The sequence below is a fragment of the Misgurnus anguillicaudatus genome, chromosome 17, assembly GCF_027580225.2.
Source record: "Misgurnus anguillicaudatus chromosome 17, ASM2758022v2, whole genome shotgun sequence".
Lineage (NCBI taxonomy): Eukaryota > Metazoa > Chordata > Actinopteri > Cypriniformes > Cobitidae > Misgurnus > Misgurnus anguillicaudatus.
This window is the reverse complement of record NC_073353.2, coordinates 36,895,708-36,907,927: the sequence shown is the minus strand read 5'-3', so window position 1 is coordinate 36,907,927 and position 12,220 is coordinate 36,895,708. Positions and strand designations below refer to the sequence as shown.

Sequence of the window (12,220 nt, the reverse complement as noted above, 5' to 3'; positions counted from 1 at the left end):
GCAGTTTCAAAGGACTCTAAATGATCTCAAACGAGGTATAAGGGTCTTATCTAGCTTGGCAAGAAAAATATGCACTTTTAAACCACAACTTCTCGTCTTCCTCCGGTCATGTGACGCGCCAGGGCGACCTCACGCAATAAGTCATCACGTCAAGAGGTCATGGATTACGTATCGAAACTACGCCCCAGTGTTTACAAGTGTGGAGAAAGTGGACCGTTCCAACATTGTTGATACTAATTAATGTCTTTGTGTCAGTTTATTGTTTAAAATGGTCCTCAAATGTCATTTCAAATAAGTAACACGTGACCTTTCCACGTCATTACACAATTACGTGAGGTCGCGCTGGCGCGTCACACGGGCGGAAGAAGAAGAGAAGTTGTGGATTAAAAGTACATATTTTGTATTTTTCTTGCCAAAAATGACGATCGTTTCGCTAGATAAGACCCTTATGCCTCGTTTGGGATCGTTTACTGTCCTTTGAAACTGCAATTTTAAACTGCATTAAAACTAATAAGTGTTGGGGTCCATTAAAGTCCATTAAAATGAGAAAAGTCCTGGAATGTTTTCCTCAAAAAACAATTTCTTATTGACTGAACAAAGAAAGACATAAATTGGATTTTTTTTTAAAGAAAATGGACTAATCCTTTAAGAATCTTTTATAAACATGCCTTGGAAAAATATGTAACTGGTGTGCTTCCTGAGACATTTTAAAATCTGTCATTCCAAGTTATTTTCACTTGAGACAGCACAAATACGTGTTTTAGTCTAGAACTAGCTTTAAGCCTCATCTGTGAAACCGGGGGAAGATGTTAAAGTACACTGAAGACGTGCTCCTAGCTTAGTGGTAGATCATCACGTTAACAAGGTCATGGGTTCGATCCCAGGGAACACACATACTGATGAAAATGTATACCTTGTCATGCACTGTAAGTCACTTTGGATAAAAGTTCTGGCAAATGCAGAAATGTAAAAGTACGGTATTAGACCTTTCCCAATTTTCAAACGACATCTAGACAAGCAATTTATTAAATAGAGTATTGTATTATTAAAAAAGTTGATTATGTATCAAACATTTAGTAATGATTCTGAAAATACATTTAGATTTAGGCATCTGGCCGATGCTTTATTAAAAAAGAGACAAGCTGTACAGTTTATACATCAAAGTGTGTTGCCTGAGATTTAACCCATGACCTTTTGTGCTGCTAATGCAATGCTTTACCAGCTGAGCTACAGGAAAATATACCCCACATGCTGTGTGCATGATGAAATGTTAACGGGTAATTTAAGCAATAAATAAATAAATAAATGCTTTAGCAAAATTGCAATAACAATGTTAACCAGCTGTACAAAATGGAAATTTTTTTCTGCATCCGTTAAAAGACACACAATGCTTTTTCTAAAATCATACTGAGACAACTTCATGGTTTGATGGATGGAGTCAATGCTACAATGAGTACTCTACAAAATGTTAATTTTTAGTTTTCATACAAAATATACTGCAGTGCTTACAGTATCATTTTTATTTAAACAAATGCAAAATAAAGCACTTTTATTAGTGGTTTTAGGAACTTGATTGCAGTCTTTGACCTGAAAGCACTAATCCTGCGCTTTTCTTTTTTGTCAATGAAAACAAACCCAGGATCAGTGTTTTGGCAGAGCATCAAAGTGGGTCAAAGAGAAAGTTAAAGGCAGAGATTAATAACAGCTCTTGATTCAGATAGTCCCAGGCGCCTGTAAAGATATGTGTGCCTTTTAAATCAAAGCGTGTCTGGCAAAATACAGGTGAACAAAAAGAGACTTCTAGAAAAGACTAAGTTTAAAGAAAACACATGGAAGAATCCATAATGGTATTTTTATTATGGGTTATTTATGTTTTTATTAATTAAATAAATAATAATGTTTTATCAAATCAAATCAAATATAATATCACTGCTTAAACTTTACTTTTATGCATTTGGCAGTCCCTTTGATTTTATCAATAGCATCTTACAGTGCATTCAATTTATACATATTTTTTATCAACTTGTGTGTTTTCTGGGATTCAAACCCATGACCTTTGCAATGCTACAAATTGTGTTTGTTTACGCAAATCATATTCATGGGTGTGTTTTTTTCCATATCATGCTAAGGTTTTGAATGCTATGGTCATGTTGAGTCAGAAAAGACAGTAAACCTGCATTTGGTCTATTCAAGCAGATGAGGTCTAAAGCTATTTTTACATGTACGCGAATGTAAGCAAACGGTCGAATGTACAGCAAATGATAGTTTGTTTGTTTGACTCGTACGTGTACACAGACCTTTGACGCATGTCCATTGCGACAAAATGCAATGCGTCTCCTGGGCTACATACTGCATTCTCCTGTAGGCACATGTGCGACCAACGCGTACAATTAGGGCTGCACGATTATGAACTTTGGCTGCCGGTTAATTGTCTAATAAATTGTGATGATTATGACAATAAATTGCCTGTTTTATTGCTTTGACATTTATTTCTTAGAATTTTTTGTTTGTTCATGAAATTATTTTCACACATGATCCTACTAAGGTCATATTAGTACTGGACTACATGTCTGTAGTGGCTGCAAAAAAAAAAAATTCCTTACAGATTCTTAAGTAAAGCATCCTTCACTTCCCTAAATTTGGAATTGCTGTTTTGGAAATTTATGTTTTACCTGGCAGTTCATAGTGCTTATCAAAGTTTTGCAGTATTTCTTTAAATGTTTTTTTTCACTGTATTGAATGGCTATGGCTTTACAATGTTGTTTATACAAGTGCTGCAGCTCCCCCTTGTGTTTTTAAAGAGAATGTGCAATCATTGCGGTGATCAGAAATCATCCCAATGAGGTCAAACAATTGCGATGAGACGATTACTTAATCATTGTGACAGCCCATCAGCCCAAACAGAAATTGAGCTTTGCAACACTGGAAAGCTGAAGTGAGGGAAAACGTATCCATGAATAATGATGAGCTAACATAAAGGCTACATTATCATTTAGACGTATGGCCAACGTTTAGGATTCTTACTGTATGTTGTTTGGGTTTTGTTTCTGAATATAAAGCCATGATCACAATCAATTGAGAGTCAAACACTTGCTTTCCACCGAAAAACAGCACTGGGTTTGAAACAACATGAAGGTAAGTGAATAATGACACAATTTTCATTTTAGGGTGAAGTATTCCTTGAAATAAAAATCATCTGGCTCCTTTAAACTAGTGGGGAGTATCAAAGCACTGTTTTCCTAATAACAAGACCACTGAACAAACCTCTACGCCAGTGTATTTTTCTTTCTGGAACAAACTTGGTTAGATGTCTCTCTTGGTTATGTCAAATTTACACTGCAGGTCACTTGGACTCTAGATGGCCCTTTGAAAAACTGCATTTACAGTAGGTCTATGATCTCATCACTGTCTGTTCAGTGTCTGTCACACCGACACTAAAAACCAGCAAAACCCTCAGGCCAGATGCCCAGACCAGGTTGTATGATGTCAGTGTAGGATGAGTACAGGAGCCCAGATATCTGGCCAATGGTTGCTCTGAGCATTATCCATACTACAGTCTTAAGTTTCAAACGCAATTGTGAGGAAGATCTAAGAATAGTTGCTCATGAGTTTGCCTCATTTAAGAACTTTCTGGCGGGTTCGCTTTACAGCAGACACCTGCCATTACATATCCTCTGAAGCATCCCTGTTTCACGCTCCCACACCAACAACACTTCCCACACAAACTTCCTGTGTCTTACAAAGGCTTGGTGTGTGGGCTGTGTGGTTAAAGAGACTTTTCTCTGTTGCTTCTCTCATGCAGATGACAAGCAGATGAAAAGTCAAGTGGCACTTGTAAAGTCTCCAACAGACTCGGTTTCAAAACATACAGCACTTCCAACGTAGAAAGTATTTCAAAGCAGTGCATATCGGAAATGAAAACACTAAGATATGCTTTTTTGGATAAGTTCTACCCTTTACTACAAAATTAACAATGGGTTTATTATAATAAAAAATAGTAACCATGTCAACCCAGTATCACGAAATTGCGTGACTATTTCACGCATGGACCAGCGTGAAAATGTCACGCTTTGCCGCGTTTGAGCGTGAGCATGTCACGCTTTCTGTTTGTGTCACTGTCACGTATTGGTTACTCAACTTTTTTGTCCTAATTTCTTACCATTGTCGCTTCGGTTTAGGGTTAGATTTACATAAAATGACATCCTTACCTGAACAAACTCTAACCCCAACGTCAGGTGACAATTGGTTAAAGTTTAGAAAATATAAAAGAATAAGTATTGTATTTTTTTTATAAACCAATACTTAAAGTGACAAATACTTAAAGTGACATATAACACAAGCACCAAATCTAACCCTAAACCGAAGCGACAATGGTTTGAAAATAGGACAAAAAAGTTGAGTAACCAATACGTGACAGTGACCCAAACAGAAAAGCGTGACATGCTCACGCTCAAACGCGGCAAAGCGTGACATTTTCACGCTGGTCCATGCGTGAAATAGTCACGCAATTTCGTGATATAGGGTTGATTTTGGCATACTGATTTGTAAATTTGTAAAATCATGGGTATACATTAAAAACATTTATAAACTAACTATAAATAAAACTATAAATACTGTAACAAAACAATGGTTTAACTATATAAACTATTTTTTTCTTTGTTGATTTTTGTATAAGTACACTGAAAAAAATTATATTGCTATACTTTCCGAGGCAGCATTTCAAGGCAGGAAGGCATCAAGGCATGTCCGAATCCAATGTTAGGTTTACTTCCTGACTCCTGAGATACCTCCATCATCCTGTCCCACAATAATGTGCGTGTGTGCGCATGGGGAATGTGATTGGTCGAGTCTGATCAAGTTCGAAAAAATAAAATGGGGGCCAAGAAAGCGTCTAGAGCACAAATGTTGTGTAAATCAATGTATATTTTCCAGAGATGGGACCAAGTCACACATGTACAAGTCTCAAGTAAGTCTCAAGTCTGAACCTTCAAGTCTCAAGTAAGCCCCAAGTATTTTTTTTCTTGGGCAAGTCAAGTCAAGTCGAGTCACAGGATATGTCAAGTCAAGTCCTGTAGTAAGTCAAGTCCAAGTCAAGTCACCTTATCATTTTACCTGCAGAATCTGATCTTAATAAAGATATATAGAATATAAAGAAATACTCATGTTCAGTATAATACATCATGGAATCAAACAAAATTGTAATCTCTTCCGTTCGCGCACCTACATTTGAATAACGAACTTGAGCGCGCAAAAGACGTGATATGAACCGACCTAACATTGTAGAATCCAGTAATTTTTCTCCCTGTGTGTGTGCTCAGGTGGCAAACTTAGACACAGTAGCCAAGTCACGTACCGCTCAGATCAAGGGGAGTATTTTTTTTTAAATAAATCAAGATTATTTTGCCCACATTTGTCCCCCACACGGTATGATGAGGGTTAATGGCTAATTTTGTTATCATAGCATCATTCATCATAGCTAACTACCATTAGCTAACTACCAACTAACCTTCAAATGGCGGACGAAATTGGAGGTTGTCGTCTGGCTGCCCGTGATGTTAATGTTGCATGTCTTGCAACGCACTGTTCATCTTTTCCCATCTTGTTGTAGCCTAAAGCGATGAACCCCGCTACCCCTCCGGCTGACATGTTGATATCTGATCTAAGTGGGCGTGGTGTGCGTAAAGTACGAGAGGGCATGACTGATGATAGTGTCGTGATTCAGTCATGACAATGCCATTCTCAGCCTGCGCTCCAGCTGGGTCAACTTTATTTTTTAAAATAGTTTATATATTTTATATTCACACTGAAAACATGATGTGATTAACACTCAAGTCATTCAAGTCATCGTGTCTCAAGTCAAGTCAAGTCCCGAGTCTTTAACTTCCAAGTCCGAGTCAAGTCTCAAGTATTTTATTTTTTATCAAGTCAAGTCACAAGTCACAAAAATAGCCACTCAAGTCGACTCGAGTCCAAGTCACCAAGTCACAAGTCCCCATGTCTGATATTTTCACTTTTTACACCTTTTAATTGCATTTCTAGCAAGAAGTATTGTAGTTTTCAAATATGTGAGTAGTTATATTTCAAACACGCTGCCTATTAAGTGTGCTCGAAAGCGTTTCTCTGAGCTGCCTTCATGCCTCCGAGGTCATTGCCTCATGAGGTAGCGAGGCGACAAGTCAGCTGCCTAAGTTTTTGGGCGCAGTCAAAGTTGTGAATGCTGAGTTAGCGCTATATGCTAGTTAATGCTATATGCTAACATTTAGGCTGAAGTTCCACTATTGACGTTACAGTTACGTTTTGCAGGTCCATACTGAAAAAAATCACAAACTTGCCACTCGGAAACGTTTTTTTCCAATCTCAGAATAATTGATTATTCATCTAAAACATTCTGGGAGGGGGCCCTGAGGTGAGAGTATACTGTTACCATGGTAAAGCATGGTAAATTCGACGCGTATCACGCAGTAGCCAAAATATAACGTTACTGTGGTAAAGCATGGTAAATTTGACGCGTATCACGCAGTAGCCAAAATATAACGTTACTGTGGTAAAGCATGGTAAATTCGACGCGTATCACGCAGTAGCCAAAATATAACGTTACTGTGGTAAAGCATGGTAAATTCGACGCGTATCGCGTTTTACAAAAAAACAACGCACAAGCCGAAATATAACGTTACTGTGGTAAAGCATGGTAAATTCGACGCGTGTCGCGTTACCTTTATCCTAATATGACTATTATAAACTGATCGAATCTGCATCACGTCACGTAAAAGCTGAAGATGGCATTTAATTGCTTTAGTTACGATGTGCTGATTTAAAATCATTTTGAGCTACAAAAAGCCTAAGCAGAACTGACAGATATAAAACAGCGATTGAATTGAACACTTTTAACCTGATTTATATAGAGTAATAAACTTTATATCAAATTAAAGACACTTAACTTACCAACATGCGTTGTTAAATCTCGCGATGTAATGTAATGCAACTACCAATGTAATGTCACATGGAGTTCTTCTCTTTAGCGACCCCAGTGGACGTTTGTTTTTCAAAACTGTAGCAATACGTACCTGATGGTACATATTTGTGGCGCTGCAAAAAAGTGTGCAGAGGTACGTATTTCCCATGAGACCAGGTTGCAAATTCCGTATCTTTGTCTGATACAGATTTAAACATAAGATCTGTTTACACAAACAGAGCTACTCAAATGAGCTGCTCTGAGAAACAGCCAATCAGAGGAGACCTCAACATTAATATTCATGACCCTTTCAAATAAGGTAATAATAGACCATTTCATTTATTGGGACAAAACCTAGAGTTTTAAATGGACATGTAAAACGTTTCTTAATAATTTTTGCACTTAATAAAGCAACATACCTTCTATGTAGGTATCAGAAAATAATGTAACATATTGTACCAATTCATTATTTGGCAGATTTAACTTATTCTTCGCCAGCCTTTTTCATAAAAGTTGCCCGCCAGCATTCTGTTGTAATTTTTTTGTGAAGTTTCACAAAATGCCTTCTAGGAAAGTTTTCTTCTATAAATATATAAACATATTTAAAATGAAAGAACAGACCCTCTGCTTTCAAACAAATAAACAAACAAAACAGAAAAAATATTTTTTCTTCAAAAAGTTTTATTTTAATTTGTTCTGTTTTTATAGCCTCCCAAATATTGGTAGGTTTCTTCAAAAAGACAAAATTTTGAGCAAAAAGCTGAAATAATTGCATTTTTGTAAATGACTTTTGATAGAGATCAGATTCAGAACTATGAGCAAAACATACAAGTAGTTTACAATATTGTAGGATTACGTTTTTATAAATTGGGTAAGAGCGCCCCCAGTGGATAATAGCACAATTATAGATTACGGGGGCCATTCCCAAACTGTGGTTCGCGGACCACTAGTGGTCCGTGAGGGTACTGCAGGTGGTCTGTGTAAAGGCAAAATAAAATATAAAATAATATTTTTTTTAAGAAAAATATATTTTTTAAGAATATGTTTTAAGAATCTGTTGTACTGATGTGATGACCAGTTATAGTTTTAGTGCTAAAAAAGCCTATTTAGAGGTGCAAATAAATTCAGGACTTTGTGTAGACATATTTTATTATGAGTATTATGAGGTGGTCCGTGAAAATTCTTGATTACAAATAGTGGTCCACACACACAAAATGTTTGAAAACCCCTGGATTACCGTAAAAAAATTCTCTTAAAGGAATAGTCTACTCATTTTCAATATTAAAATATGTTATTACCTTAACTAAGAATTGTTGATACATCCCTCTATCATCTGTGTGCGTGCACGTAAGCGCTGGAGCGCGCTGCGACGCTTCGATAGCATTTAGCTTAGCCCCATTCATTCAATGGTACCATTTAGAGATAAAGTTAGAAGTGACCAAACACATCAACGTTTTTCCTATTTAAGACGAGTAGTTATACGAGCAAGTTTGGTGGTACAAAATAAAACGTAGCGCTTTTCTAAGCGGATTTAAAAGAGGAACTATATTTTATGGCGTAATAGCACTAAAATAATGGGAGAGGGAGGGTGTTACTGCGCCGAGTCGAAAGTACTCCCAAAAGTGCTATTACGCCATAAAATATAGTTCCTCTTTTAAATCCGCTTTGAAAAGCGCTACATTTATTTTGTACCACCAAACTTGCTCTTATAACTACTCGTCTTAAATAGGAAAAACGTTGATGTGTTTGGTCACTTCTAACTTTATCTCTAAATGGTACCATTGAATGAATGGGGCTAAGCTAAATGCTATCGAAGCGTCGCAGCACGCTCCAGCGCTTACGTGCACGCACACAGATGATAGAGGGATGTATCAACAATTCTTAGTTAAGGTAATAACATATTTTAATATTGAAAATGAGTAGACTATTCCTTTAAAGGAAAGGGTTAAGTTATTTTAACTTTAGGGTTTTTTTTAAATGTACAGCAACTCCGTACTAGTCAAGAAAGTTTGAGTTAATTTTAATTGACTAAACTTGAAAATTTAAGTGCAACAAATAATTTTTACAGGGGTGCGTTCCACTCCAGTTTTAGACACGCACTCGCGAACTTCCCTAAACACTTCCCCTCGGGGGAATCCCGGTCGCCATTTTGAAGTGCGTTCACGATTGTGACGTCACTTCAGCAACTCGCGCTTTGCACAGTTCAAATGATGGAGGGGGCGGCCTCCACTTTCCATGTGATCAAGGGCTTAGGGCGATCCATTTGAACCCACTTCAAGTGTTCTAGCAGTAGTGGGCACTCGTACAACGTAAGCAATGACGTACCTCCGAGTAAACGAGACTGTGGGAAGTTAGCAAGGGAAGGTCATAAAAAAACGAACTGGAACGTACGGAGGGTTGACATTGCGTATGTCCTTCGCAGAGAAAGAAAACCCATAATTCATTGCGACAAGGGTTGTGTTTAAATCAATCAAGTGTTGCTTCACAAGATGCCTTTATAGGTATTTGACTAAGTTTTGAAAAAAAGCCATTTAAGCTAAAAACTGCTCTTGATCTTTTCATTCTAAGCTAAAACTAGTATTTTAAATGATAGCACTTTTAATAAAGTAAAGTTTAAGAGGACTGGATTAACAAACATTGACAAAAATTCAAGGGCGGTTCTGCTTTAGTTGCCTGATACGAGCTCACGCCTCAAAAAACATCACACATGTGTTTCTAATAGGCTGAAATAACAGGTTCCCTTTCCATAGCTTTCCACTGTGATTGTAAGTTTAAAATACTAATTTCATTTCACCATACAGTCAGATGACCTGCGACATGCACAGCTCTTGTCACGCAACATGAAACCGAGTTCTGGTCACTTTTTGGACACATTCTGGGCTGTCTGGTTTCCTTTAATCCGTTCCTCAGGCACACTTCATGCTATAGGAAAACAAACCAAAGACATAGACATTGATTGAAACCTGTTCACAGTTTACCCTTCTGGTTAAACATTTATAGAAAATGCTCTTTCAACCCACACGGCTATGAACAGGGAGTTAAACAGAGATGTTGTTTTTCCAAACAGGCTACAGTGAGCTCCTGGCTCATACAATGTGTCAGTATTAAAAAGTAACGCAAGAAAAACAAGCAGCTGTGATTCCCGAAAAGTGGAGATCGTATCTGGTGCTTTTTCTTTGGTTACATAACCATACGGGCTATTATGAAGGTTGTAACTTCAAGGACCCACCATACCACGACATAATAGTGTAAAATGTAATTCAATTTCCTTTCTTCAGGGGACCACAGAACTCTAAAGCTATGCCAATGTCCGGCAAAACAGGACCAGGTGTGGAGAGATTGGGAATGTTAATGATTGGTTTTGGTGAATGCAGAATGGTTTGCCTTGGGCTTTGCAAAAAGGTTGGAGTTTTCAATTTGATACGGCTTCCAATTGGCATTGGCGCACAGTATGATCACTTGCAAAGCTACCTTCAAACCAAAAAGAAGCCAAGATATGCAAAAGCTGGTCTAAAAAACAGCCAGTGGTTGGAGTACAGATGAAATCTAGGAAACAATATTTGTAATGTTTCCAATTAAAATGTACTTCAGCGTGTTATTTATGGTCATCGATTCAACCACAGCAACGAGTCCTCTGTTGTTTCAGTTGTCTAACATCCCATCGCAAAAAAATCCAATGACCTCTAAAAGTAAAATCGGGGATATAAAATAAAGTTGTAGTAGATTATGAAGAAAACCAAAGGTACCTTGAGGTATATGTTCAGCTAGGGCTGCAACAACTAATCGATAAAAATCGATAATGACATTGGTTGTCATTGAATATCATCATCAATTCGTTGGACTGTGATGTCACATGCTCCCGCACCACCGCTGGACACGCGTCCGCTTTATAAATCCCAAGAATATGTTAATACCCTAATTTACCTAAAAGTGAAAAATCTAATTGAGTAAATATTTATGTTTATCCAATTAGTAGATTAATCGAAAAAGAATTGCCCGATTAATCGATTATGAAAACAATCATTAGTTGTAGCCCTATATGCAACTAATAAATAACAAATTTACAAATTGTTGTAAATCGGAATTTGTACAATTTTGGGGCTTACAATGCATGAAAAAAAATTACATTATAAATGGATGCATGTTCAATTTTTAAAGAGATAGTTCACCAAAAAATGAAAATAATGTCATTAATGACTTTTGGGTAAACTATCCCTTTAATATATTAGTAAATTTTGTGTGAAGTTATTTCAGAACGGAAGCAAACTTGTGCACACCAACTCTTCAATAACTATGTAATAAAACTTATTGCTGAAAAATTTTGGGATGTCATGCTTAAAGGAACAGTATGTAAGAAATTTATATCAATTAATCATAAAAAATGGCCCTGATATGTCACTAGACATTAAGAAATCATTTTCATTTCAAATACTTATATCACTCACAACAGTGGTATGGCCAGGATATTGTCATTTAAACTATTTTCAATGGAAAGTAGCTAAAGCTTGCTTGGAAAGTCGCTAAATGTCGCTAGATTACGTCATTGCCTCATTAGCATACCAGTGACGTCATCATGTCGTATTTGCATTCTTACTACATTGGCTGTTTCACGTTTCTCTTTCTCTCTGAACTTTCACAAATTTAATTTTAATACACATAAATGCCTAAAAATGTTTTCTCGTTCGTTTATCTGCTTCTGTTCTTATAAAACGAAACGTGTGTATGTTGATATTTAAATGTCCAAACAGTCCAGTTTCAAAACATATGAGGATACGCTGATAAATGATGGAAAACGTTGTTTTCTAGGTACATAGCTCAACGCGTTGATCAGCTCCATAACAGTTTGTCCGTTCTGAATGTGCTGCTGCTCAGCTCCCTCAAATACATTTATTTTTTTGGTACAGTGATTTTTTTTATTCAAAGATCATTTTACATTTACACCCTGCCATAAATGTAAGTCATTGCGGGATCAGCCAGCTCCGGCTTCCCGCATGCACGATTATGCCGTCTGAATGCAGAGAGATTTACCACATCTCCTGCCCTGACTGTATGCAGCTGGGAGAGAACTGGTCTGCTGCGCGAGGACTACCCCGCCTGTGAGTCCTTTGGGATGGGGGTGGAGCCTTCGGAAGCGGTGGCAGCTGCTCGTTGAGAAGAGTAAACGACACGCGCTTTCACGTCAAAGTCTCCAACAATGCCAGAAAAAGTCGCTAGATTTGTCGCTAGTCGCTTTTTAAAAAATAAGTCGCCAAGGGGGTCTGAAAAGTC

At 37.3% G+C, this 12,220-nt stretch overlaps 1 protein-coding gene across 1 annotated transcript in view; it reads right to left on the bottom strand.

Moving 5' to 3' along the window:
- The window catches only part of igfbp2b (insulin-like growth factor binding protein 2b), a 43,539-nt gene that overhangs the window by 16,010 nt on the left and 15,309 nt on the right, over positions 1 to 12,220 (bottom strand). The window lies entirely within an intron of this gene.